The following is a 26,857-nucleotide window of genomic DNA, read 5'->3' as shown; positions in this document are numbered from 1 at the left end:
ATCTTGTCGTTTTTCTGCAGTTAGGAAGGTATAAGAATTCAGCCCCACCCCATATTATATTTGAACAAGCCAACAAAGAATAAGATATCATGGGCAGTCACTGTGAATCAGCTGTTCTGATCCCCAGACTTTACAACAGAAATTGTAAAGAGATGTCCTCTCACAACTCATACATAACAATTATTGAACACTCATCTATCTCCTTTCTGCAATCCTGCATAATACATTCATCTTTTGTTTCTGAACAACAGAAGAACTGTGTCCTAATTCTGCTTGTTATTGTTACTGCTCTTCCATTTGAGAATCATCTCAATGCTCAATTGATAGCATTCAGTTTACCTGTATTTGCTTTTTATTTACCTTAGAAACAACTCCCAATAACTCTTTTAATCCAAATTTCATTGCTTTGGGGTTACTTGGGGCTAAATATTCGGCAGAATTCCGATTGCACACATGACTTGTCAACTGGGCTTCTGGAACAAACACACACGCACAAACATAATGCAGGAATAAAGCTGAGGCTTAGTTCTTTGTAGTTCTAAATATGAATTAAGTGTTGTTTCAACTCATCTTAGGGTTTTTATCATAGCTTTGGGGCTCACAGAACTAACAGGTATTTGGCTGATCTTTCTTATCCTGCTCTTTCCAGTTTACTGTCTAGATGTACACAGACAGAATTTGGTTAGTCAAACATGCATCTCGCAGAAGAAGGGATACCTGCATATCTATTAAGGGAATACAAAGAGTGTGTGTGTGTGTGTGTGTGTGTGTGTGTGTGTGTGTGTGTGTGTGTGTGTTACATAAAATACAAAACACAGACCTGCAAGCTACTGTCAGACTATTTTCTTAAGTGACCTTCAAAGTAATATTTATATTTCCTGCTTCTTTAAATCTACATTCAAAGCAACTCTCATCCTCTTTTGATCCTGTGTTCACATTCACAAGTGATGTATTCCAAACTAAAAGATCCTTACAACTGTACAAAATGGAGTTTGCCCCAATATATCAGACAGAAACTACTCTATATTTCTGAAGCTTTACTTCAACCAAGAAATCTTGCAATAGTAGTCCAATAAAGTTATGCACATTTGTTTTATGTTATGTGAAAAACAGTTTCAGACAGAGAATAGCCACTTCAGAAAAAACATGCCTGCATAAGTTATATTTTTTTTCACAATAGACAAACTGTTTTCCAAATATTATAATCTTCAAAGCTTAAGAACTTTGTATATACTAACAAAGTCAGTAGACATGTATCAAACTAGGGATATTTGGAGGATACACTTTAATACTAGATACAGGGCTATAGCTATAACTGAAGTGGGGGAAGGGGTGGGGTGGGGAATGTTCCTGAACTCCTGAGAGAGAAGGTCTCCATCTGGGCAATGGCTTACTCTTTGATCTCCTCCTTCCTGCTTCTCGGAAGGCGGGCAGGGGCTTATCTTCACATTTTGACCCAGGCCCCACTCTTGCTACACCCTGACTAGATACCAGTTTGGTATACTGCGGGAATTCACTGGGAAAAACAGATGCTATGCTTGTTAAATGGGTGCAATTGGCACATATCCATTGTCCAGCTACAAGTCCCTGTCCCCTTTACTTTACTTTACTGACTGGGTCTGGCGTCAGAGCAGGGACAGGGAGGGGGTGTCACCCTGTTCCTCCTCTGTCCCAGGCTGCTTGCTCCTTGTGTCCGCTCCTCTCAGGGGGCCCCTGACACTTGCCACCAGCCAGTCTCTCATCTCCAGCCGGCTCATTATATGCCTCCTCACAAGCTACGCATCGCCTGCCCCCAATTATGAGGCCAACGCCCCTCTTTATTCCCTGTAATTGTCTACCCTTTACAGCTGCTGCCAATGTCTCTCTCCCTTCTCCCTCCTCCTGCTCAGACCCCTCCATTCGGGATGTGTGCTGCTGATGTTATCCTTGCACGCCTCCCTTTCGGCTCTTTCAGGGCTCTGCCCCTCTTCTGCTGGAGCTGAGTCCCTGCCCGTTGGCAGTCTTTCCTCCGCTTCTCCCCAGCTGCCACCCATCCCTGTCTCCTCGGGCCCCCTCACCACTCCGTCCTCGGGGGTAAGGACAGCTGGCCTCGCCGGACATCCATATACACACAGAGAGATATCCAAAATATGCAAGGGTTTTGTCAGAGTAAGCATTACACAGCACGGACTTATTACCCCAAACAAAACAAGACATATGTTTATCCTCAATGTTGTTACTCATTCCAAGCATTTACCAATACTGCATATATCACTTATTCTTAAACCGCTGCTCAAGGAAGTGCAGCTCACAACATTTGGCAGATCGTCTCAATTCTGTTCCTTGTGAATTTTGACAAGACTTTCTTCACACATCTTTAGTGGCATGCTTTTCTGAAAGAAGAAACAGACTGCCAGCCTCAGCAAGCTTGCCTTTCCCAGCTAATCACAAAGGCACTGCATCTTCTCACACTCGAATAAAGTTTCAGGTTTGGCTGGCCTAAAAGGAGCAGAGATACTCCAGATAGCAACATGCACATATTTTTAAATTTAAATGCTGGATTCCAAGCTACATTCCTGGGCTCTCTTTAGCCCCAGAAAACCACTTAGAGGTTAAAATAGATTCTTTGCAGTCTACCCTTGGATACAAGTCCTCACTTGCTGCCAACTGCACTATCTCTCAATTACATTTATTTATTTCTCAAATTTGTAGACCCCAAACTTCCATCTCTGGGTGGTTTAACAACAACATAAAACAGATTAAAAATGAAAACCTTAAAACAATTTATTTATTTATTTTACTTAAATTTTTATACCGCCCAAAACTTGCATCTCTAGGTGGTTTACAACAAAGCAAAACAAACAGAAAAAGTTAAAACATTAGTTAAAACAAAATAAATAACAGAAAAATTAAATCATTAATTAAAACAGAATAAATTATAACAAAAAGGTTAAAACAGTACAATTTAAAATTATTGTACATTTAAGATTCATACAAGGGTAGAGCTCTCTTGTATATATTTGCCTGTTGTGGCTTATCCATTATTAATATGAAAAAAACCCACCTTATTCTGTTAAGCCAAGACTGCCACAATCAGTTTTTGCCTTAACTGCAAAAACGCAAATAATATATCAGCAAGGACTGCCTCCATCAACAGGAGTTCCCTAAGAACCATTGAACAGCAGTGGCTGAACATTCCAACAAGTTTAATGTTAAGAACTGACTGAGCGGTTGTCTGCAATGCAAGCCACTTGCTTCAGTCTGGTATTGTTTTGGCTTGCTTTGTGTGAAGCCCATTTGCCTTTGGTTGTCTCTTCTCTAACCCTTAATTCAGTCTTAATTTTTCTGTGATGACTCCGTAGTACTGAGGCAACCAACCCATGTATGGTCAAGGCCTGCTTGTCTGCCAAATCTTCTAGATCATTGTCCGCCTGAGTAGACATGTCATCTTTTATCATCTTATTTATTTATTTTTATGTTTTAAAAAATACACTTTTGCTGAAAAGCAGTAAATAAATAGTAGTAGCAGCAGTCCTGAGCCCAGGAGAATGAATAAAAGCAAGAGGGAAGTGAGGCAGGGAGAAACAAGACAGAATGTGGGGGGGGGAGACACACACTCACCCCCTCAAATCAACAATGCTGATGGCTGGGGTCCTAGAGAGCATGTGGCATTCCTGTCTATATCTGTTGCAAATTGAGGCAAGTTCTAACAGAGCAATTTGCTTCTCTCCAGAGGAGTAACATTTGAAAGTGCTCTAAAAACTGCTGCTCCACAAACTATGATACGTTTCCGAAGTAGACACAAAGGTCAGATGTGCACCGATCCTATGTCAAGTCTGTAAAATCATAGAAAACCAAGAAAAAAAACTAGACCCCAAGACTCAAAATTAAATACACTGTGTAGTTAGATTGCCAACTGGCTGGTGTTTCAAAAATGGTATGGGACCTCCTCCCTTTTAAAAAAATGGAGGGAGGGAGATGGTTTTCTCCTGCCATTCCAGGCGACACCCCCCCCCCACCAATTTATTTCGGCACATGTTTATATTACACATGCAAGCATATTGGATAGCATGAGGAAGGATGTGCTCCTTTTGCATGTACAGCAAGAGCACAGTCTAAAAGAGAAGAGCAGCAGTGTTGGGCATGGTGCAATTCATCTTGGGCAAGTGGCAGCAGAAGCAACAAGAACCGGTGAGGAACAACAGTCCCAAACTGTCACATTTCTCCAGCTGTACCATTCATTGTAGCCAAGGACATCACAAGCTTATCCCAAATAAATGAAACAATTATGATTTTAGAATAGTTTCTCTACAACTGAGGATATGAAATTATCTTGAAATGCTCAAATCACAGTTTCGATCACCTAATGAGATGAGGTAATTTGTGTGTGTGGTTTCACAGGGTAGACTGAATGGCAACCCATTACACCAGTCCCCTGGCACAGTGCTAATCAGCTTACTCTCTAAACACAGCACCGACACGCTGCTCTACAATATCTAGAAGGAAAGAGAAGGGAGGCAATTGATTACATGCCATTTCAAAGCCAAGTCTATAAGGCAGCTCTTGGATTTCACTAATATTAGCACAAGAACAATGTAATGTCATTTACTATTAAAGCCACATCATCAGCATACTCATTTGATGCTATAAGTGCACACATGGTAGTATTGGTAGTATATTACTATACTATACTACTATACATGGTAGTATTTACTGCTTATCTATCATTGTGGCCAGTATGGCAAAAGCTGATTAATCATTCCATCATGTGTATCCAGCAAAATTACTATAATTTCCAGATAAGAAAATATCTGAGAAGAGAATGCTGTATATATTGCAAAAATACCTCGGTACAGAATTCTTCCACCAAGTCTTAACATGACATTATTTCAAGTCCCCATGTGCCTTAATTATAATTTGCCTTGGACTCTAATGCACACCATTATTGGATAAAGGCAATTTTCAACATAGTTTCAAAACATCTTAAATCTACAGCTTCAGCAAACTATTCTCCTACTTAAGCAGAAAAGAAGATTTCCAGGTCTTCTTGCCAGACAAAATTGCATGTACCTGTAAATGTGCATTTTATTTTTCTTCTAAGGCCTCTCTGGGCAGCAAAAAACCTTTTATATAGTATTTTTAGACTTCCTGCAGACAAACATCCTCCACACATTGCTCAGTATGGTCCACAAATAAACGGATGTGCAGTGCAATCTTAAGTGTCTCAACTTAAAGTAAAACCCACAAAGTTCAGGGGGGACTTGCTCTCGATTAAATGTGTTTGGGATTACAGCTTTAATTTTGCAATCATATTTCCTGCTTTGTTCATTAAGGGCTTTAAAGAAAATGTAATGCACTCATGACCGAGTGAAGAGCCTTGCTGGTGTTCTCTGAGCAAAAGGTCATTTATTCCATGGGTAGGAGGCTGTCAAAAAATGGGCATAAACAACAGGAGCTGAATGGATCCCATACCTTCTCTAGTCTCTCATCTGAGCTTAATATATAATTGGACTAGCCAGAGAACTACATTATGTGGTAGTGACTATTTCTGGCAATAGCTTCTACTTAACAATCCCCAAGGAAAAGGCAGCCCAGACAGACAGCTATGTAATGCTAAGTATAGCACAAATACAAAGGAAGACATTGTCATGTGTGCTAGAAGGCAGAAGTCAAGGATCCTTATGGTATATTTCTACATACCATGCAGGAACAATTAGGTTCTGCATTTTCACACCAACTGGAAGTTTTTACAGAACTTTTGCAGAATCCGCCAGTATCCATAGAAGATCAAGGGCTAAAATATAACAATTAAGAGACACCGGGATTTTGCTTTCCCCACTTTAATCATCTCAGTAGTTCCAAGGCATCAAAAGATAGGAAGAATGTGATTCCATTTCCATAGAAAGGGCAAATCAAGTTCTGTAGTCCATCAAGTATGCATAATGCTGTCAATTTATACTGGGCAGAATCCAGACTAGTCTTGTTCTGCGTTAATTACTATTGAGCTAGCTTCAGGACATTGTGCACAGTCGTTATACAACGGAGGCCTCCACGGCCTCTCAAAGCAATTCACCTCTATTCCACTAGACCTTGTACTAAAAGAACATGTTGCAACTTGTACAGCCTCTTGCACAACCTTTTGCACAAACCAATATATATGCAAATAGTGAACTCCTTGCACTGCTTACACAACCCTGTATATATGCAAATAGGGATCTCCTTGTGCAACATACATTCAGGCGATTCCTCTCCCACAGCAGTAGCGTAACTTTGCAGGGCACCGCAACCACAAACATTCCTGCATATGTATCCTGTCTTTCTATGTAATACTCAAGCTGATTTAACAGTAATTAGACTATGCTTAGATTTCTTGCAGTAAAATATGGATACTTTTTATGATATATAAACCTAATTATAAATTTAAAAAATCTAAATCTAAATAAAGTATTGAAAGTAGCCCAGAAAACCCCACTGGAACAGAATGGTCCTCACTGCTTGTTAAAAAGCAAGCCGAGATGGGTCCAGGCTCTTTTGGGAGGCTTTTCTGGATTTGGGGCAACACAACCAAAAAAGCCTGCTCTTTGATATCCACTCACCATATATTTGATGGCAGATAGGCCCAGAGAAGAGCCAGAGTGAAATGAAGTGCTCAGGTAGGCTCTTATGGAGACTGTGATAGTACAGTCACATAATTCCATCTCAAAATCTCAAGAGTTTTTCTGTCAAGTTTAAAACTTCTTTACAGAAGAATTTGCAACTGGTATGTAAGAGTTCAGAAAGGCCTGTTCCTAATGCCTGACAGTAATACTGCATGTCACTCGCAAGAAATGGGACAACAAACAAATTTCGCAAGAAATGGGACAACCAGCTTTTTTAGAAAGTCAAAAGGAATATAGCAAATGGATTTTTTCCTCTACTGACCAAGCAGATGGTTATTCTCACTGCCAGAGCTAGTTCATTATGCATGCACAGGATGTTTGTGTTGGCTAACTTTTAATTTTAAACCTATCTCAAAGCCCCACCCCCATTATATATATATATATATATATATATATATATATATATATATATATATATATATATATAAGATAATGTGTGTAAGCAAACCTTACCTCCATGACTATACCAAAACGCCACAGTAGGTTGTGTTCAGAATATAAATTACAAGATAGGAGACACTGGGGAACATCAAGACCTTTGGCACAGCACTACTAGCAGAAGGTCCTTCTGTGAACAGGACAGCTGTGCTTATGTAAGCAGTGCATGCACAACCAGAACTCTCCATTCTGGGAAGAGGCACCCGTCAATGTGACAAAAGGTGTAGATACCACTGTGAACTTTACCATCAAAGTTTTGTGTTTTTTTAAATCACTGGTATAAAGGATAGTATAAGGAGTAATCTTTTAGGGTCAATTTAGACTTTAGGGACAACCACAGGTTTGTTAAATGTATGCTTTCCCATTCACCTATGATGGGGACTACATTTTATACCAAAGGAACACAAGCGAAAGAGGAATGAACACTACCTCTTCTCTCACCTTAGGTAAAGGTAAAAAAATTGTGTTGTCAAGTCGATGTTGATTCCTGGCGCCCACAGAGCCCTGTGGTTGTCTTTGGTAGAATACAGGAGGGGTTTACCATTGCCTCCTCCCTCACAGTATGAGATGATGTCTTTCAGTATCTTCCTATATCACTGCTGCCCAATACAGGTGTTTCCCATAATCTGGGAAACATACCAGTGGGGAGTCGAACCGGCAACCTCTGGCTTGCTAATCAAGTCATTTTCCCACTACACCATTAGGTGGCTTTCCCTCACCTTACTCTACTGCTTTTTTGCCATTTCCTCTAGCCTGGCTCAAATCCTGAAAGTGGCTTAAAACAGCTGAGCAAGGGGACAATGAGAGAGGACGGCAGGTCTTGCTGACCTCTTCTATGAACTTCTATTAATACAAGAAGCAGACCCTATTACCACTTTAGAAGCAAATGGAAAAAGCAGTGTTTAACAAGCACAAGCCCTATTCACACATTATGTTCAATGCATTATTGTCTGCGTAGAGTGTACACATGTAGTCATTCACACGCTATGTTCGACACACATACACTAGTATACCTCCAATCTGTACCCTGCATCTGAGGAGACCTCTACCCAAGTTTACTTTTAAACTGAACATAGGCACAGTCATTCATACTGAAGGGATTTTGTGCGAATTTCCTTATTGAATAAATTAGCTTCCCCCTCAGCCTTGCCTAGCAAGGGCTTGGCTGATGAGATGGATCCTGTCTTAGTTAAACCCCAAATTACCCACTCCCAACCTAAGCAAATTACCCACTCACAGCCCAGGGAGTGATGAAAAACATTACAGGGCTTTTCTGAGGTCCTGTAGTTGGAATAAACACATTTAACAAAGATCCTCTGGAGGGCAAGTCTGGTGCCACAATAATTTCAGCTCCAGTAACACAAAAAACACAAATGTGTGTGCAGACACCTGTCCTGTACCTATGACCAACGTAATATCTGAACAGAACTACAAAGTTGCTCCAAACCTGTAGTTTGGTCCTCAGATTTCTATCATATAGACACATACTTTAAAGTTCCATTGATTTCAGAGGGCCTCTTCAAGTTAACTGTGCTTTGAGTCACTGTCTTAATGACTGATAAATCATTAGCTTTAATCATAATAAACCAAGGCAGATAGTTACCAGTTTTTATCTGAAGCTTAAAACAGCTGTCATAATAAATAACCAATTGTGTCAATAGCATGCCCTCTGTTTAAATGAGATAATCCACAGCAATACAATTTTAGTAGTTTAACATAATGATTTCCAACAGATTAGTCTAGTGTGGTCAGCATATTAAAAATGTAAATAATATATATGAAAAGATTTTGATGTATATGTGGCTTAATTAAAGTCTCATGCCATGGGAAAGAATAGAATAATATCCCACCTGAGCCTCTCACTTTCTCACAGCCTAGTCCACCTCACAGGATTATTGTGGGGATAAAATGACAGAGGGATACTCTGTATACTGCCTTGGGCGCCCTGATGGAAGGGAGCCCAGGGAAGCATACATAGCCTACCTTGACATTTTATTATCACAACAACCCTGTGAGGTAAGTTAGGCTGCAAGCACGTGATTAGTCACACAGTGAGTTTCAAAGCTGAGTGGAGATTTGAATCCAGTCTAAAGCCAATACTCTATACATTACACAACACAAGCTCTCATCAACAACATGTGTAATTTTAATTTAACAGTAAGATACAATGAAAATAACCACTTTTTCATAGAACTCTGGATATTTTTTAAAAAGCCAAAACACATTTTTATCATTTTGAACCCTCTATCCTATGATAGGATAGAATGTAATGCTCTACATGAAAAGATCAGACTAGTAATATCCCAGTTACTAGTCTTAACTATTAATTGTTAGCCAGAATACAATCACTAAAGAAAAAACAACTATGAAACCATTCAAACCACTAACAAAGGCAGGGAGAATAGTAACAAGATTAAGCCATGTGACACTTCCCTAATAATTTTCAGTCCAATGGAAACGATGATGTATCTCTCAAGCTTTTAATAGTTTTGCTTCTTATTCCTCAGGGTATATTGATTTATCTGTTTTAAAAACTGTACACCAAATATTCTCATGGGGAAAATGAAATTGCCATTTAAGTTTGTGTTTCATCACATGCCACATAAAATGCAAGGTTTTATGAACCTGGTGCTATAGATAAAAACAAACTTTAAATTCTTTAATATATGAAAATGTAATGTATTCATTATGTCCTATTCATAAAATTGGACTTTGTCATTTGAGTTTTTTGTCTTCTTGACATCCATATAAATCATTTTTTTCACAAGCCTACTAAGAAATGTCCTCCAAACACACGCACACACACACCACACTGTGTGTGTGTGTGTGTGTGTGTGTGTGTGTGTGTGTGAATCTCATCAGCTGAATTGCAATGCAATCTTTTATAAACATTATACCTTCATAGCAAGGTATTTGAGTGTCGCTATCCTGCCTCACAAAAGGGCTTTAAGCAACTTGTATTTATGTTACACTAGGATATTCTACTGACCTTAACTGACAAAGCTGTTGAGCAAGACTTCTCTCCATGCAATGAATGTTACTTAATGAAGACAGACCCTTAGCTATCAAAACAGAATCAATCTGTCAAACTAGAAAGAACAAAAATTATTCTGGTGAAATGCGGAGAGGTGGATAAAGAGTGGAAAAGAGAAGACAGCACGTATTTAGGCAGGGTTTTGACACAGTGAAGAAAGCAAGACAGGAGAAAAACATACCTTTCATCCTAGCTGAATCTCTGCTTATCTCTGAATCACATCATCACACTGTTCATTAAAGTGGTCTTCACAGAAGCTATACACAGAGCACAAAGTGGCCTAGGGCCAAGTCAGTGACTTCAACTGCTCCATATTCATACAGTAACAGAAGCAACACACAGGGGACAGAGACAGAAAATGGAGTGGATTAGACGGTTTAGTCAAGCGACTGTCTGCATTTTTTAAAAAGATAGAGAAGCCACTTCATAGGAACTGCTGAAAACACACTCAGAATGGCAATCCATAACTTTCATTTCATATGTAATACAACTAGACAATGTTGGTTATTTGTTTGAAAATATTTTTGCTTTAATTCTCCTGCCTGCTTTCCCCCCAAAAAACCCAGTGGCAAGACTACATAAATTGTACTTATTTATTCTCCAGTTGCACCAGTAGCAATCAAAATTTCCAGAGCAACTTCACAAATAAATACATTTTTTTTGGGGGGGGGGGGTAGGCAGATCAACAAAACCTAAATCGTCAGGGAACTCCTCTGAGTTGGAGACAGGGGCGTAACAAGGCTGGAGTGGGCCCAGAGACAAAATTTTAAAATGGGCCCCTCGCGGATACACACACACTTCACAATATATAGTTATGTGACTTGCCTCATGTGACTTGCCTCTGGGGGCCCCTTGAGGCGTGGGGGCCCCCAGGCAGCCGCCTCCCCTTGCCTAATGGTAGTTATGCCCCTGGTTGGAGAACATGTTGGAAGCAGGACTGTGTCCTCAGGCTGTACTTGAGGTACTGGTTCAGGTTCCCCTGGTGTGGAGAATCCCAGTGTCACAGGGTTGCCCAGGATCTGGGGCATAGGTTCTTCCCACCTTGTCTCATCCTTTGAACGTTCCAACTCATCTCCCAGGAGCTTTACCAGACAGCATGCTTTCTTAAATAAAAAAATAAAGTAAATAAGCACAAGAAACCATGTTGGTAGCAATGAATGAAATTCTCTGTTGCTCCTGAGGGCAGACCTAGAATCAGTAGATTGAAATTACTAGGGAGAGTTTACTAAATGTAAGAGTTCATGCAGTCTTTCCCTCTCTTCTCTAGAAGTTTTCCAGACAGATGCTGGATAGCCTTTTGGCAACAAAAATGCAAGGAGACAATAAGGGATGCAAAAAGAGAGTTTGAGTAGCATATAACGAGAAGTGTCAAGAGGAATAACCAAAACTTATTTAAATAGATCAGAACCAGAAAACATGCCAGGGAGGCGGTTGGACCCTTAGACAACGAAGGTGTTAAAGGGATTATTAAGGAGCGCAGCAGGGAAATGGCTTGAATAGCAAGCCAGAGGTTGCCAGTTCAAATCTTCGCTGGTGTGTTTCCCAGACCATAGGAAGCACCTATATTGGACAGCAGCGATATAGGAAGATGCTGAAAGGCATCATCTCATACTGCACGGGAAGCGGCAAAGGTAAACCCCTCCTGTATCCTACCAAAGACAACCACAGGGCTCTGTGGTCGCCAGGAGTCGCCACCAACTCGATAGCACACTTTACCTTTAAGGAGGATAAAGAGATTATAGAGAAGCTGAATGAGTTCTTTGCAACTGTCTTCATGGTGGAAGATATTGACCGTATAACTGCTCTGGAAATGAGATTCTCAGGCTTAGAAGCTGAAGAACTGGGCCAGTTTGAGATGATGTTCTAAACTGAATTGAAAAACTAAAAATGAACAAATTGCCAGGGCCAGACGGCATCCACACAAGAGTTCTGAAGGAACTCAAATGGGAAATTGCTGATCTCCTAGCAAAAATATGTCACTTGTTCTATACCAGAGGACTGGAAAGTAGCTAATGCAACTCAAATTTTCAAAAAGGGATCCAGGGGCGATGCAGGAAACTACAGGCCAGTTAGCTTAACTTTGGTGCCGGGTAAACTGATGGAAAGCATACTCAAGGACAAAATTGCTAAACATATAGAAGAAAAGGCTTTGAAGGAAGAACCAGCATGGCTTCTGCAAGGGCAAGTCTTGCCTCACTAAACTTTTGGAATTCCTTGAGAGTGTCAACAGGCATGTGGATAAAGGTAATCTGGTCAACACAGTATACTCAGACTTCCAAAAAGCTGCCTCAGCAAAGGCACTTGAATAAACCTAGCAGTCATGGGATAAGGGGACAGGTTCATGTGTGGATCAGTAAGTGGTTGAAGGACAGGAAACTGAGGGTAGTAAGAAACAAAGTTTTCACAATGAAGGGAAGTAAGAAGTGGGGTCCCCCAAGGATCTGTACTGGGACCAATGCTCTTTAATTTGTTCATAAATGATCTAGAAGTTGGGGTATGCAGTGAAGTGCCCAGATTTGCAGATGACACCAAACTGTTTAGGGTAGTGAAATCCACAACAGATTGTGAGGAGCTACAAAAAGATTTCTCCAAACTGGGGGAGTGGGTGACAAAATGGCAAATGCAGTTCATTGTAAGCAAGTGTAAAGTGATGGATATTGAGGCCAAAACAAAAAACAAAAATAAAACCCCCAACTTCACATATACACTGTTAGGGTGGGGTCTGAGCTGTCAGTGACTGACCAGGAGAGAGATCTTGGGCTTGTGGTGGACAGCTCGTTGAAAGTGTCGGCTCAGTGCACAGCAGCTGTGAAAAAGGCAAATTCCATGCTAGGAATGATTAGGAAGGAGATTGAAAATAAAAATGCTAATATTCCCATGCCCTTATACAAATCTATGGTGCAGCCAAATTTGGAGTACTGTGTACAGTTCTAGTCACCCTATCATAAGAAGGATATTGCAGAACTGGAAAAGGTGCAAAAGAGGGCAATCAAGATGATCAAGGGCCTGGAGCACCTTATGAGGGAAGGCAGCTACAGCATCTGGGGCTTTTTATTTTAGAAAAGAGGCAACAATGGGTAGACATGACAGAGGTATATTAAATTATGCATGGAGTAGATAAAGCGGACAGAAAGACATTTTTCTCCCTATCTCACAACACTAGAATCAGGGTCATCCCATGAAACCGAAGACCAGGAAATTTAGGACCAACGAAAGGAAGTACTTTTTAAAACAGCACATAATTAATCTCTGGAATTCTCTGCCACGGGATGTGTTGATAGCCCCTAGCTTGGATGGCTTTAAAAGGGGCTTGGACAAATTCATGGAGGACAGGTCTATCAATGGCTACTAGTCTTGTGGCTATAGGCCACCTCCAGCCTCAGAGGCAAGATGCCTCTAAATACCAGTTGCAGGGGAGCAACAGCAGGAGAGAGGGCATGCCCTTATCTCTTGCCTGTGGGCTTATCTGGGAAATTGGGTGGGCCACTGTGTGAATCAGGATGCTGGGCTAGATAGGCCTTGGTCCTGATCCAGAAGGGCTGTTCTTATCTATCAGTGATAATAGGAGTTTCCTGTGCTGAGCAGAGGGTTGGACTAGAAAATCTCCAAAGTCCTTTCCAGTTTTAAAATTCTATTATTTTAATTCATAATGAAGTGATGGAGCTTAAGCTTACCCAGTACACATGCCTTTTGACCAGGTCAGTTGTTACTGAGGGTGAGTGGATAACTAGTTCATTCATTCATTTTATATTCTACCCTTCCTAAAGTTCCTCTTGGCAGTTTACATTAAAAGCAAACACACATGATAAAACAATTTTAAAAAATTTAAAAATCAATTTAAACCAGATTAAAACTCATCAAAATTAAAACTAGATAACATTAAAGCCAAGCTAAACATCCACAGGGAGAGCATTCTACAACCTAGGAGCGACAGCTGAGAAGGCCCGGTCCCAGGTTGCCATCAGATGAACTGGGGCACCCAAAGATGTACCCTCCTGATGATATTAATAAGCAGTGGGCATCTTGCAGAAAAAAGCACTCTCTCAAGTAATCCAGACCTAAGCCATCAAGGCTTTAAAGGTGATAACCAGCACTTTGTACTTTGCCCATAAACAGCCAGTGCAACTGTTTAAGAACAGGCATAATGTGGTCTCTCCGAGATACCCAGAGACCAATCTGGCTGCTGCATTTTGGACTAACTGAAGTTTCCAAACTATGTACAAAGGCAGCCCTACTTAGAGCACATTGCAGTTGTCCAACCTGGAGGTTATCAGCTGGTGTACCGTTGTTTTTAGGTCATTCTCCTCAAGCAATCGGCACAGTTGTCAAATCAATCACAGCTGGTTAAAAGCACTTCTGGCCACAGCCTCAACCTGAGGCACCACAGTGAGACCCAGGTCCAAGAGCACTCCCAAGCTACAAACCTGTTCTTTCTGGGAGAGTGTAACCTTGTCCAGAACAGGAAGTTCTATCCCCATCTTACAGATTACGACCAACAATGAGCACCTCCATCTTGCTTGGATTCAGCTTCAGTTTATTATCCTATATCCAATCCATTATTGCCAGCAGGCGGACATTTAAAGGGCTAACGTCATCTGCTGTTATTTATTTATTACATTTGTACACTGCCCCAAACTTTCATCTCTGGGCGGTTAACAATAGTATAAATCAAGTTAAAATATATACAAAAACTTAAAACAATTTAACAATTTAAAAATCAGCCATGACTCAAAACCTTAAAAATTTTTTAAAAAGAAAAAGCTTGGGTGAAGAGGTGGGTTTTCAAATGCTTTCTAAAAATTGTAAGAGATGCGGAGGATCGTATTACAGTAGTGAGCGCATTCCACAGTCTCGGGGCAGCAACTGAGAAAGGCCGTCCCCATGTGGCCACCAGCCGAGCTGGCGGCAACTGGACACGGACCTCTCCGGACGACCTCAATGGGTGGTGGGGATCATAATGTTGAAGACGTTCTCTTAGATACCTAAGGCCTAAGCCATTTAGGGCTTTATAAGTTATGACAAGCACTTTGTATTTTGCCCAGAAACCTAATGGCAGCCAGTGTAACTCTATCAACAAAGGAGTGATGTGGTCTCTCCGAGATGACCCAGAAACCAACCTGGCCACTGCGTTCTGTACCAACTGAAGCTTCCAGACTATGTACAAAGGCAGCCCCACGTAGAGCGCATTGCAGAAGTCAAGTCTGGAGGATACCAACATATGTACCACTGTTTTGAGGTCGTTCATCTCAATTAACGGACGCAACTGGTGTATCAGCCAGAGCTGATATAAAGCACCCCTGGCCACCACCTCAACCTGAGAAACCAGGGAGAGGTGTGGATACAGAAGTACTCCCAGACTGCGAACCTGTTCCTTTTGGGGAAGTGTGACCCCATTTAGAACAGGCAGATCAAAATTGTCTCTAGAGTTCTGAGCCCGCACAATAAGTACCTCCATCTTATCTGGATTCAGTTTCAGTTTATTCTCCCTCATCCAGCCCATTACTGCTTCCAGGCAAGCATTTAGGGAAGTTATGCCATCTCCTGTAGATTTGGGTGTCATCAGCATACTGATAACACCCTGTTCCAAATCCCGTGATGATCTCTCCCAGCAGTTTCATGTAGATGTTAAAGAGCATTGGAGAAAGTATGGAACCTTGAGTGACACCATACTTAAGCTCAGATTTTGAAGAGCAACAGTCTCCAATCAACACAATCTGGAATCTGTCCGAGAGGTAGGAGCAGAACCACTGTAAAACAGTGCCTCCCACCCTCAACACCCTCAGACATTCCAGAAGGATACTATGGTCAATAGTATTGAAATCCGAGAGATCCAAAAGTACCAACAGAGTCACACTTCCTCTGTCAACTGCCAATTGGAGATCATCCATCAGGCTGACCAAGGCAGTCTCCACCCCACTGCCCGAAAACCAGTTTCCTCCAAGATTGCCTGGAGCTGAGAGGCCACCACCTTCTCAATTACCTTGCCCAGCCATGGGAGGTTGAAAACAGGCCTATAGTTATTCAACTCTGAGGGATCTAATGCTCTTCTTAAGAGACCTCTTATTATTAAGAAGAGGTCTAATAATTGCCTCCTTAAGACAAGGAGGCATCCTGCCCTCCCTCAGAGAACTCTAGTTGTGTTGCATATGCTTAGTATTCAAGAGGTTGTGGGAAGAAGCCCTGACTAAACTAAGATTCACGGCTTGAATTGAATTTTATTTGCATCATATTTTTGACCCTGAGTATGGATATGTAATTATTTATTTATCATATTTTATTTATTTATTTGAAACATTTAATATACCGCCCACTCTGAAGCCTCTAGGCGGTGTACAAAAACATGCAAAGCAAGACAGCATTAAAATTACATTCTAAATTAAAAACTAAACTAACTAACAAAAAATAAAAAACCAAATAGGTAAACTACAGGGCAAAAGCCTGGCAAAAAAGAAAAGTCTTCAATATGTCATATGTTATATGTCATCCTTCCTCCAAGAAATTCAGAATGGCATATATATAGGGCTCTTTTTGCATTCAGCCACTGCCCAAGCTAAAGCAAGATGAAACTACATCTGTGGCCTTCTAATCATTATCTAGGCCCATTCTCCAGGTTTGCAGATAAATATCCTTCTTGGTGATTCTGAACCTATTCTTCTCCCACATCAGTCACGCTGATGGAAGGATGAAGGTACAAAATTATGAACAGCACTTAATTATTCTGAAACTCACAGATAAATGTGCTTTATTGCCTTTTCAAACTACATGTGCAAGCAACACACACAAAAATGTAATGGCTTAAATGTGTTATCCTATCCCATATAAGTACGCCAATGAAGAGTAGGAGACAAGTCTTGGCAGATTCTGGAATACAAAATATTTGTAGGATGACTCAACAAAAATGCCTTGTGCTTTGGGTACAAAAGAAATGCATTGCACTACAAAGGAACTCTTACAGTTATAACTTCTCAGGAAGACTTTGGGGGTGGGGTTCATCAGTGTGAAGAGAATTTTGTCCATCTGTTCCTCCAGTCACAAGCTACTTCTTAAGGATTGATGAAGCTTTATTCTGGTTATGCTGAGCTGCAACACTTTTATGAGCACAAAAAGGTGCAGACAAAGGTAATAGAATTAGAATTTGACAAGTTACACTCCGTGGAAAAAGTGCGACACACCACAAGAGAGCAGAGCTTCCACTGGAAAAATAATGAAATTATTTTCACACAGAGTAGTCTGTCCTTTGCAATAGACTCTCTCAGAGGGAAAAATAGAGAATGATGAATTTGTTTGTTCTTTGCCACAGAAAGAATAACTAGTTAAGCACAAATTCCAACAGAAAGGGCTTCACAATCCATTTGTAATAGAAGCCCTACCTTTATTCAGCAGAACATAACAAAACCTAATCCAAGCAATACATGCAGTGGTGGCAGAAAAGGGAATGGAACTAACTTTTTTTAAAAAATTGGAATGGTGTTCGTGTTTAGGCACTGCAATTCTTCCACAGGCCTCAGCTTTTTCTTCATTCCCCAGTTCACAAACTTTAAAGTTTTGCTACATTAGAAGACTATCACATTTCTACTGAGTCATCACAACTGCTCAGAACAAGGTTCAAGTTTAGCTTCAGAAAGAGTGCCTATACCGATAGTACGTCAATCAGTATGCCAGTGGTACAAATGCACTCACTCACTACTCATGCAAATGATGCCTGGAGGCAGAAATAAATGGAAAATGCTATTCTAAACTTTGTATAATTGACAAAGATTTTAAATCTGTCTTTATACCTCTATTGCTATCTCACTTAACCAACACTGAGAAGCATACCAAGAACCAGTCAATATGACCATGTTCTACATCAGAATGACCAATCTCAACTAAGAATTAATCCAGCAGGTGGCTTTCAAGAGGCATTAAAATGTATGCTCACATTTCTCTTTTCAAAACACTAGTAGTTTACACAGCCACTTCAGTCAGATTAAGCTACTGTGTTATTCATCTCAGCATCATATCCACATTGAGAATAAAAGCAGTGACTGTTCCATATTTCCTTTTACCTTGAGTAAGTGGCATGGAGTATGCTGCCTTTGAAAAGGGCACTTTCACAATTATTTCTGCTCAACAGGATAGCAGTAGTTACACTCTACTACTCTCACGTTACAAATACAGATAACCGTTTAACAAGTCGCAACTCATCAGAGCTGGGCATGTATCCAGTGAGCAAGTATTGCTGCACTGTTATTTGTACACAACCAGTTACATTACTATTTGAGAATGATTATCTGTATTTACCTGCTTTCTTTCCAGCTATCTGAGCAGCAAACTATTGCTGAATATTTCAGCAGTACTTTAACACCAAATTACAGGAGTTGTGAAAACTCCTGTAACAGTTATGGAAAACTCCTTAACCACCCAGAGATGAAAGTTTGAGCGGTATAGAAGTTAAATACATACATACTCACTCTACGGCGGTGGTAAGAGCATTCAGTCTGGATCAATCAACACTAAACTACTGAGCCAAAGATTCAGGACCAATTGTTACTTTAAACCAGGCCTTGACCAATTCTCTTTAGATTTAGAAGCCAGACAATAGATGCTTGATAAAATTACCACTTAGTGATGGACCAGGGGGGGGGGCACTGTTCCCTCTAAGGCGTGTGCACAAGTTGTTTGATGTCTGCTCAGTTACTTTTAAATCCCACTCAGGTTGAATCAAGAAGGCCCCACTCTGAATGCATGTTTGCACACACTGCCTTGATACTGCTGCCCAGAACAAAATTCATTCCGCACACAGATGAAAAAAATTTAGAGGGACCACCGGGGGGGGGGGCATAATCTGGGCTTCTTTTTTTAACAAGTAAAAACAAGTAACATACTTAGGAGAGAAACAGGGCTGCCTGGGTCAAAAATGGATTTTATTACATCTGCCAAGGACTAGGATAGCCTACCTCTGAATATTCCAGTCCAAGAACCACAGTTAAATTTCTAGGCACCATGCCTCCCTCCAACCTGCGTTTGTCAAGTCCTGCTTTAAATATGGACTATAAAGCTGCATGTTTGTTTTGCCTTTGTTAAATAACACACACCAGGGCCTATTCTGGATCAGGACCTTAGCAAAAGGGGAACAAGGCTTTAAGCCATAGTCCTGATCAGAATCCCCCCCCCCAATAGTTGCTGTTTGACCAGAAAGAAAATCTAGCACTGCCACCCATTGGACCACAGTGGCAAGAAAGGGTTAGAGCACCTTCCTGTTGCCCATCTCTCCCCCTGTGCAATCTAACAAAGAAAGAGCGGGCATGCAGCTACTTAGCATATGCTTAATGCCTAGTGTGACCGCAGGGTACATTCACACATTAACAAGCTCTGAAATGTGAAGTATGAGTGAATCAAGCTTCCTGTCTCACTTCTGTAGTGTCTGAGAAGGAAGCTACATTTCCCTATGAAGGAGAAGGAAAGGTCCCTTTTCAAAAGTGACACAAAAGATGCATGGAAGCAGGAAGCACAGCTCACAGTTGTTTCCATGCTAGCTGGAACACTCCGTGTGCAAGTGAGTCTCTTGCTCTCCCTCCCTCCTTCCCCCTCAGTCCCCACCCTGTAAAATGGGAACAATTCTTCTGTTAGATTAAAAGCAAAATTTATATTTAAAAACTGCATTTAAAAAGATGTGGAAATTATTCACTACAAGCAACAGTGGCATGGGCTGTAAAGAAAACATTCATAGTTTGTATAGATTTGGGGTGGGGGGGATGGGGGGGAGTAAAAACATGCACTGAAAGGATCAAATGGCCACAAGAGCAACACACACACAAAGGAACATTTATTATAGTATTGAAAACAAGTAGGAGAATCATTGGCAGCATTTAAATGAATTCACATCTATTCTTTGCATAATTCATTAGCTGCACAATTCCTATGCAAACAACCCAAACAATATTGGACAAAATATCCAACAAAAACCAAAGAAAATAGAACTATAGAAGAATTTCATCAATATCTGTGTGCAGAATGAGTTTTGTTCTAGGCGGCAATATCAATGCAGCGTGTGCCCACATGCACTCAGAATGGGGTCTTCCTGGTTCAACCTGAACCAGATCTAACATTAACTGAGCAGACCTCAAAAAATTTGTCAGCGTGTGCACATGAGAAAGCCTTAGAGAGAACACCGATTCTAACCATTCTTTTCAAATTTTATGAACTACCACAGAAAGAACATATAAGATTGTTGCATTGAAGCACATGTTGCTGTGGAGAAGACTGCAACAGCAAAAATACAACCTATTATAACTACAGGTTACTCATCTGTAACATTGGTTCTTCTAGTGGTCATCTGTACTTCTACACATATGGGCTATGCGCCTGCAAAGAGACCTCATCGGAATCTAAGAAGCTCGATTTCTCCTGCTTTGGGTGGGAACTCCACCCCCAGCCGCTATATATGGCTGCGCCACTCCTCATCCCCTCAGTCACAGAGTCCAGCTTCAGTGAACCCTGCAGGGAGGACAGGAGGGCATGTAGAAGTACAGATGACCACTAGAAGAACCAATGTTACAGGTGAGTAACCTGAAGTTCTTAGACGTGGTCTCTGTCTTCTACACATATGGGCGCACAACAAGCAAGCATCCAAGGAGGAGGGAAGAAACAGAAGCAACAGGTAAACAGCCAGAAAGAATTTATTTCAGGACAAGCGAAAATAGACTGCAAGACACTCCTGCCAAATACAGCATCATTACGTGCCCTAACATCAATAGCATAATGCTGAATGAATGAATGAAGTGAAGCCCAAGTAGCTGCCTGACATATAGTGTCCAACGGGACTGCACAGTCAAAGGCCACAGAGGCCGCCACGGACCTAACAGAATGTGCCTTCAGAGTAGCAGGCAACTGCTTATGGGCCAACTGATAACAAAGTTCAATAGTGGAGACTATCCACCTGGACATAGATTGGACCGAGACTTGGAGCCCTTTACGTGGCCCATTGTATAGAACAAACAAGGAGGGAGACTTTCTCCACTCAGCAGATCTCTGAATGTAGAAGGACAGGGCCCTTCGAACATCCAAATGGTGTAGCTGTTTCTCCGCATCTGATGAAGGATTTGGAAAGAACACGGGTAAAGTGAGTGGGGACAAGTGGTGAAACATGGATACCACCTTTGGAAGGAATTTGACATCCGTCCCAAGTACAACTTTATGGGACTGCAGGTACAGTTGGTTGGCCCTCAGGGCCCTCAACTCATTCACCCTCCTGGGGGAAGTGATGGCCACCAAAAAGGTGACCTTCCAGGTCAAGAGACGAGGGTCAATAGACACTAAAGGCTCAAAGGGTGGCTGTAGAAGACCAGCCAATACCACAGATAGGTCCCAGGCCGGTGACATGACTGGATCGTCCAGGAACAAGTGTGTCAGACCTTTCAGGAAACTTTTAACCACAGGATTTTTAAACCAAGAAGGCCAGTCACAATGGCAGCCAAATATACCTTAACGGATGTCAGTTTCAACCCAGAATCCTTAAGGGACGATAGATAGGTACAAATGTCTTGTATAGACGGATTAAACACATCAAACCCATTCAGGGAAGCAAAGGACGTGAAGCGAGTCCATTTGTAGTCACATAACTTTCTTGTGGACTGCTTCCTAGCAGCCACCAAAACCTCCTTCAGTCTCAAGGGGAAGTCAGCAGGACTCGCCATGCAGTCAAATGGAGGGACTGAACAGACCGAGTGTAGCACCCGTCCCTTTTCCTGAGACAACAGGTAGGCATCGCCAGTCCAGTGCCATGTGCTTCAGGGTCAGAAACGAAGCCCTCCTGAAGCGCCATGTGCTTCAGGGTTCGGAAACGAAGGCCATGGGGCTATCGGGATTGCCCTGGCCCGATCCACCCTCAGTTTGCGCAAGATCCTCAGGATGAGAGGAAATGGAGGGAACACATATAGAAGAGGGCCCATCCAAGACCGGACAAAGGCATCTCCCAGAGAACCCTTGTCCTCTCCTCGCCTGGACCAGTACAGGGCATACTGTGTATTGTCCAGGGAAGCAAACAGGTCCAGAGTTGGAACCCCCCAATTTACCAATATGTCCCTCAGAACACCCTGATGTAGCTCCCACTCATGGGAGACCACAGTCATCCTGCTCAGAGTGTCTGCCTGAACATTCAGCAAACCATGTATATGGACTGCCTGAGGCGATACCCTGTGTGCCAGGCACCAATGCCACAGGTCCAAAGCCAGAAACAAAAAGCTCCTTAAGGCCGTGCCTCCCTGGCGATTGATATAGGCTTTTGCCGTTGTATTGTCTGTCTGTATCAGCATTGAACGACCCCCCCAGTAGGGTCAGGAAGCTTTTGAGAGCATTGAAAATGGCCAAGAGCTCCAAATAGTTGATGTGCCGAGTCCGCTCTGCAGGTGACCAGTGTCCACTCAGATGAAACCCATGCAGGTGAGCTCCCCAGTCAAGCTCCGACGCATCTGTTGTAACAATCCTGCTGGCTGGAGGTGTTTGGAAAGGAGTACCAACACTTAGGTGCCAAAACTCTGTCCATTATCGCACCGTCTCCCATACCCAAGGAGGGGGTGAGCGGTCTAGATGGCCCAGATCCTGAAGAGAATAAAATATGTCCAAACCCCAAGAAACATGTCCAAAACCTACTGGTCCGTAGTCACCTTGTCCCAACACACCACAAACGGGGCCAAGCGCATCCCAAAGCACCGCGCGTCATTGTTTCTTCAACACTTGGGTGCTGTTTCTGGAAAGTGGGCTTATTGGGCTAGTCTCCTGACTTGTATCTGAGTAGGAACTTGTTTCCCCAAAAGGACCATTCCGAAGGCAACTGATGGTGGACTGGGGCCCTCTGAGCCCGATGAGGCGACCACTGTGCAGGTTTATGTGGTTTCGAAGTAGGCAAAGTGTATGACTTTGAACATGCAGTGCTCCACAGCTTCTGAACTTTCTGGAGCATGTCATCAGTTTGTTCAGAGAAGAGGCTAGAGTCCTCAAAGGGCAGGTCCACCAACTTGGCACGGGCCTCATAGTGCAGGCTGGATGATCGAAGCCAAGTGTGGCTTCTAAGAGCCACAGATGTGGCCATCACCTTAGCAGCACACTCCACAGCACACTCCATTGAATGTCAGGCTGAGTAAATATCTTGCTTAGACACTTGAATAGCTTCCTTGAAAAAAGCCTTTGCAGAATCCCTTTTGTCCTGTGGGAAGAGATCCAGGAAAGGAACCACTTATTCCCACAGAAAGTGGTTATATCAGGCATTATAGGCCTGATAATTGACCACATGCAAGTGTAAGGCTGCAGCAAAATAAAGTTTTCTCCCAAAGAAGTCCAATTTCTTACCTTCCTTATCGCTCGGTGCTAACTGGCTATGACCCCTGGTCCTCTGTAAGGACGCCTCCATGACGATAGAGTTCGAAGTGGGGTGGCTTTTCAAAAAGGTCGTGTCGTCCTGGAACTGCACTCTGTAGAAGTTCTCCAGATGTCTCTTTGGTTGAGATAGCGTATTAGGTTTCTTCCAGTGGACTTTCACAACCTTTAATAAGGCTGGGTTGAAGGGCAAGGCAGCAGGCACCTTGGCCTCCGAGTCAATCAAGCTAAACAAGGGGTCCAGCTCTGCTGGCTACCCAACTTCACACCCAAGGCCAAAGCCATACGGGCCACATAGGCCATGTACAGCTTGAGATCCTCTGATGGGGAGACCGGCTTAGAGTCAGATTGGATATTGTAACCCCAGGGATACAACCTCAGAGTCCTGAGAGCTAGCAACACTGTCAGACAAAGGGTCCAGAGGGACTGACACTGGCATCGAACCCAAAGGGGAGCCCGGTGTGTCATTGGGAGTGTCCGGTACCGAAGCTGGGGGATCCAACAACAACCCCCACGTTGGTATAATATCTTGATGTAGCGGTGGTATTGAGGGAAGTGCCTCACCATGGTCAGCTCGATCCTGCAGGGAACGATGTGGCAAGTGGGAACACAGTCACCCTTCAGAATGCAAGGGGGGCTCACGCCAAGCCCTCATTACCATGGGCTATCTGTGCCCAGGCTCTTCCAGATAGTGGGACCTATAATGGGGCCGGGCATAGACCGAGTAGTCCAACCTATAGTCTGCCTGGTATCGATTGTAGGAACCAGAGTCTCGGTGCCAAGTGCCATAGGGAGGCTCAGCCTCTAACAGGGGAAACGATACTTCGGTGTACGATATTAATCCTGATGATCCCAGGAAAGATCCTGCCAATAAGTTGAGGAGCGCTCCTCTTGATACTGTCAAGGGGGCGATCTACGTCTAGGCAACCACAAATCACCTTCAGCAAGCTTGAGCAGAGAGTAGGCTTCTTCCTCAGACAAAGCATATGCCGGCTCTTCCGTCACGACCAATTCGAAAGCCTCAGCTGCTACAGGTGAATTAGGGTGCGTTGATATAGATGATTTCTGTGTCGGACGATCTGAGGCTGTCTTAGTCTTCTTAAGTGCCAGAGCTTCTGATACTGAGACGTCTTCCGGTTTCTTCTTTTTGGCAATCGGAGGCAGATACTGACCAGCTGGCAGTTGTCTATGTAGTTTAAACGTCTTCTTCTTGACCTTCAGTGCTGATCCCGATGAATTCAGAGAGGCCTTCGGTACCATAGGGGGTTGATACAAAGGGAGCTCATCTGAGTGCGCCCTTTCACTCGAATCCATCGAAGGCCAAGCATTCGAGGGCATCAATACCAGTATCAGGGCCTGATCTCCAGTCTCCGCAATAGCAGATGACGCATGGTCCAACGGTATCGATGCAGCCATTCTCAATTACCTTTTCAAAGACAAGGCTTCCAAAAAACGGAGAGCCAGCTCCCACAGGGCTGTGTGCAAGCTAGAACTCTATTCCTGTGAGCCTGTTTAGTAAACATCTGGCAGTGCGGACAGGTCTTGACAATGTAAGACTCCCCCAAGAACAAAAAGATGTGCGTATCGGGCGAAGGGATCTTCAATCTGCAGTGGACACACTTCTTAAGTTCTTTGTGCCCGGCATACACACCGAAGGCCGGCAGGCCACCACGCTAAAGGGAAACCATTAAAACAAAACACCAAAGAAAAAATGCCAGTACACGAAAACCAAGAAAAAGAATTTAGGAAAGGAGAAACAGGAGAAAAACCAACTAGGGATAGCGTGATCCTACTCATTGCTGAGCTGAAGATTCCACTATGTGCGCTGAAGCGTGGACGAAAAAAGACTGAGGGGATGAGGAGTCGTGCAGCCGTATATAGCGGCTAGGGGCAGAGTTCCCGTCCAAAGCAGGAGAAATCGAGCTTCTTAGATTCCAATGAGGTCTCTGCGCAGGCACATAGCCCATATGTGTAGAAGATAGAGACCATGTTGAAGAACTTAATGGCAAAGTCACATAGATGACTAAATGCAAGGGAAAGGCTTTGTTAAGCCACAGGTTTAAAAATAAAAATCAGGCTAATAAAAGCATCTAGGACTGTGTACACACTTTCTGGCAGATGCTCAACACACTCACTCCTCTTCTTGAACTCCCTGGAAGAAGGAAAAAGCAAGATGCATATTAAGCCCTGATGGGCTAGCATTTCTGGAGAGTAAACTGCATTCAGCCTACTGGGTCACAAGTTTATAATTTAAATACAACTGTCAAATCAATTAGAAATCACCAACATTTACAGATATTACGCATATATATGCAAAACTTGATCATCCAACCTTTGATCTCAATAGTTTTTAAGAAGGTGATCATCTATTCAGCTAGCCAGTACTCTTGCCAATTTAGGCCATGATGGGAAGACCATCACTGAGTCATTTTGAGGCAACCCTCTAGCAAATAATTATCTATCTATTTATATAACGCCCCATATAAAAACACTGGGCAATCTACAAATTAAAAGCACACGATTAAAACATTAGATCATGTAAAACATTTTAAAATAACTATCAATAAAACTTTTAAAACATTATGAACCAAAAATCAGATAAAATAGGCGCATTTTCAGATGTTGCTTTAAAACAATTAGTGATGGGGAGGTTCTGGTTTCATTTGGGAGCAAGTTCCAGAGCCCCAGAGCAAACCTAGAGAGCACCCAGTTTGGGGTCACCAAACGAGCTGGTGTTAACCGCAGCCGAATCTTAACAGGTAGTGGGCTCATGAAGATGGCAGCGCTCTCTTAAATACCCTGGGCCCAAGCCATTCAGGATTTTATAGGCAATAGCCAGCACTTTTCTACCAGCAGCAAAACTGGGGCTATTCTCACACACAGTCAAAACCAGCCCAGTTTTGTTGGCATGTGAGAACCGCCAGAGCCCCATGACTCCTGGTGGTGGCACGGTGGTAGAGTTGCCATGTTCCCCGAAATTCCGGGTTTCACTCAGATTTTAAGCATCTCACCCAGCTTGCTTAGCTCACCCAGATTCTCCCAGCTTTCAGCTTTCATTTAAGTAAAAAAAAAAAAAAAAAGCTAAGTACTAGCCCTTGTAGAAGCAGAGTTATGGAGCAAAACATGCAGTCACTATTCTGCTCAGAAATTATTTTCCAGCCAATGTACATAATATACAAATTAGGCACCCGGATTTGGAGAGCCAGAATGTGGCAACCACATGTGATGACAAACCTGCCTCTGGAGCCCACCTTCAAAGTGAGGTTAAGGGAGTAAGCACTCCTTTGACCTCGTTTTGTCAATCGTCTGCCCGCCCCGACTGCCTGCAGCCGGGGCTGTGAGATTGCAGGGCTCCCTGCCAGCGTCGAAGGATCCCCATAATGCACCGCGC

The 26,857-nt window shown here is 42.6% G+C and overlaps 1 protein-coding gene across 3 annotated transcripts in view; it reads right to left on the bottom strand.

The window, feature by feature from the left end:
- The window catches only part of GAB1 (GRB2 associated binding protein 1), a 149,779-nt gene that overhangs the window by 69,720 nt on the left and 53,202 nt on the right, over positions 1-26,857 (bottom strand). Inside the window, exon 1 of one of the 3 annotated variants that reach the window (XM_053253194.1) lies at positions 10,292-10,327. The exons of the other annotated variants lie outside the window; for them this stretch is intronic. The gene's annotated coding sequence lies outside the window, so the exon portion shown is untranslated. Of the gene's footprint in view, positions 1-10,291; positions 10,328-26,857 lie in introns of those variants that run through there. 3 annotated transcript variants of the gene reach the window in all.

The sequence above is a fragment of the Hemicordylus capensis genome, chromosome 5 (genome assembly GCF_027244095.1).
Source record: "Hemicordylus capensis ecotype Gifberg chromosome 5, rHemCap1.1.pri, whole genome shotgun sequence".
NCBI classification, from domain to species: domain Eukaryota; kingdom Metazoa; phylum Chordata; class Lepidosauria; order Squamata; family Cordylidae; genus Hemicordylus; species Hemicordylus capensis.
This window is presented reverse-complemented; position numbering and strand designations above follow the sequence as displayed.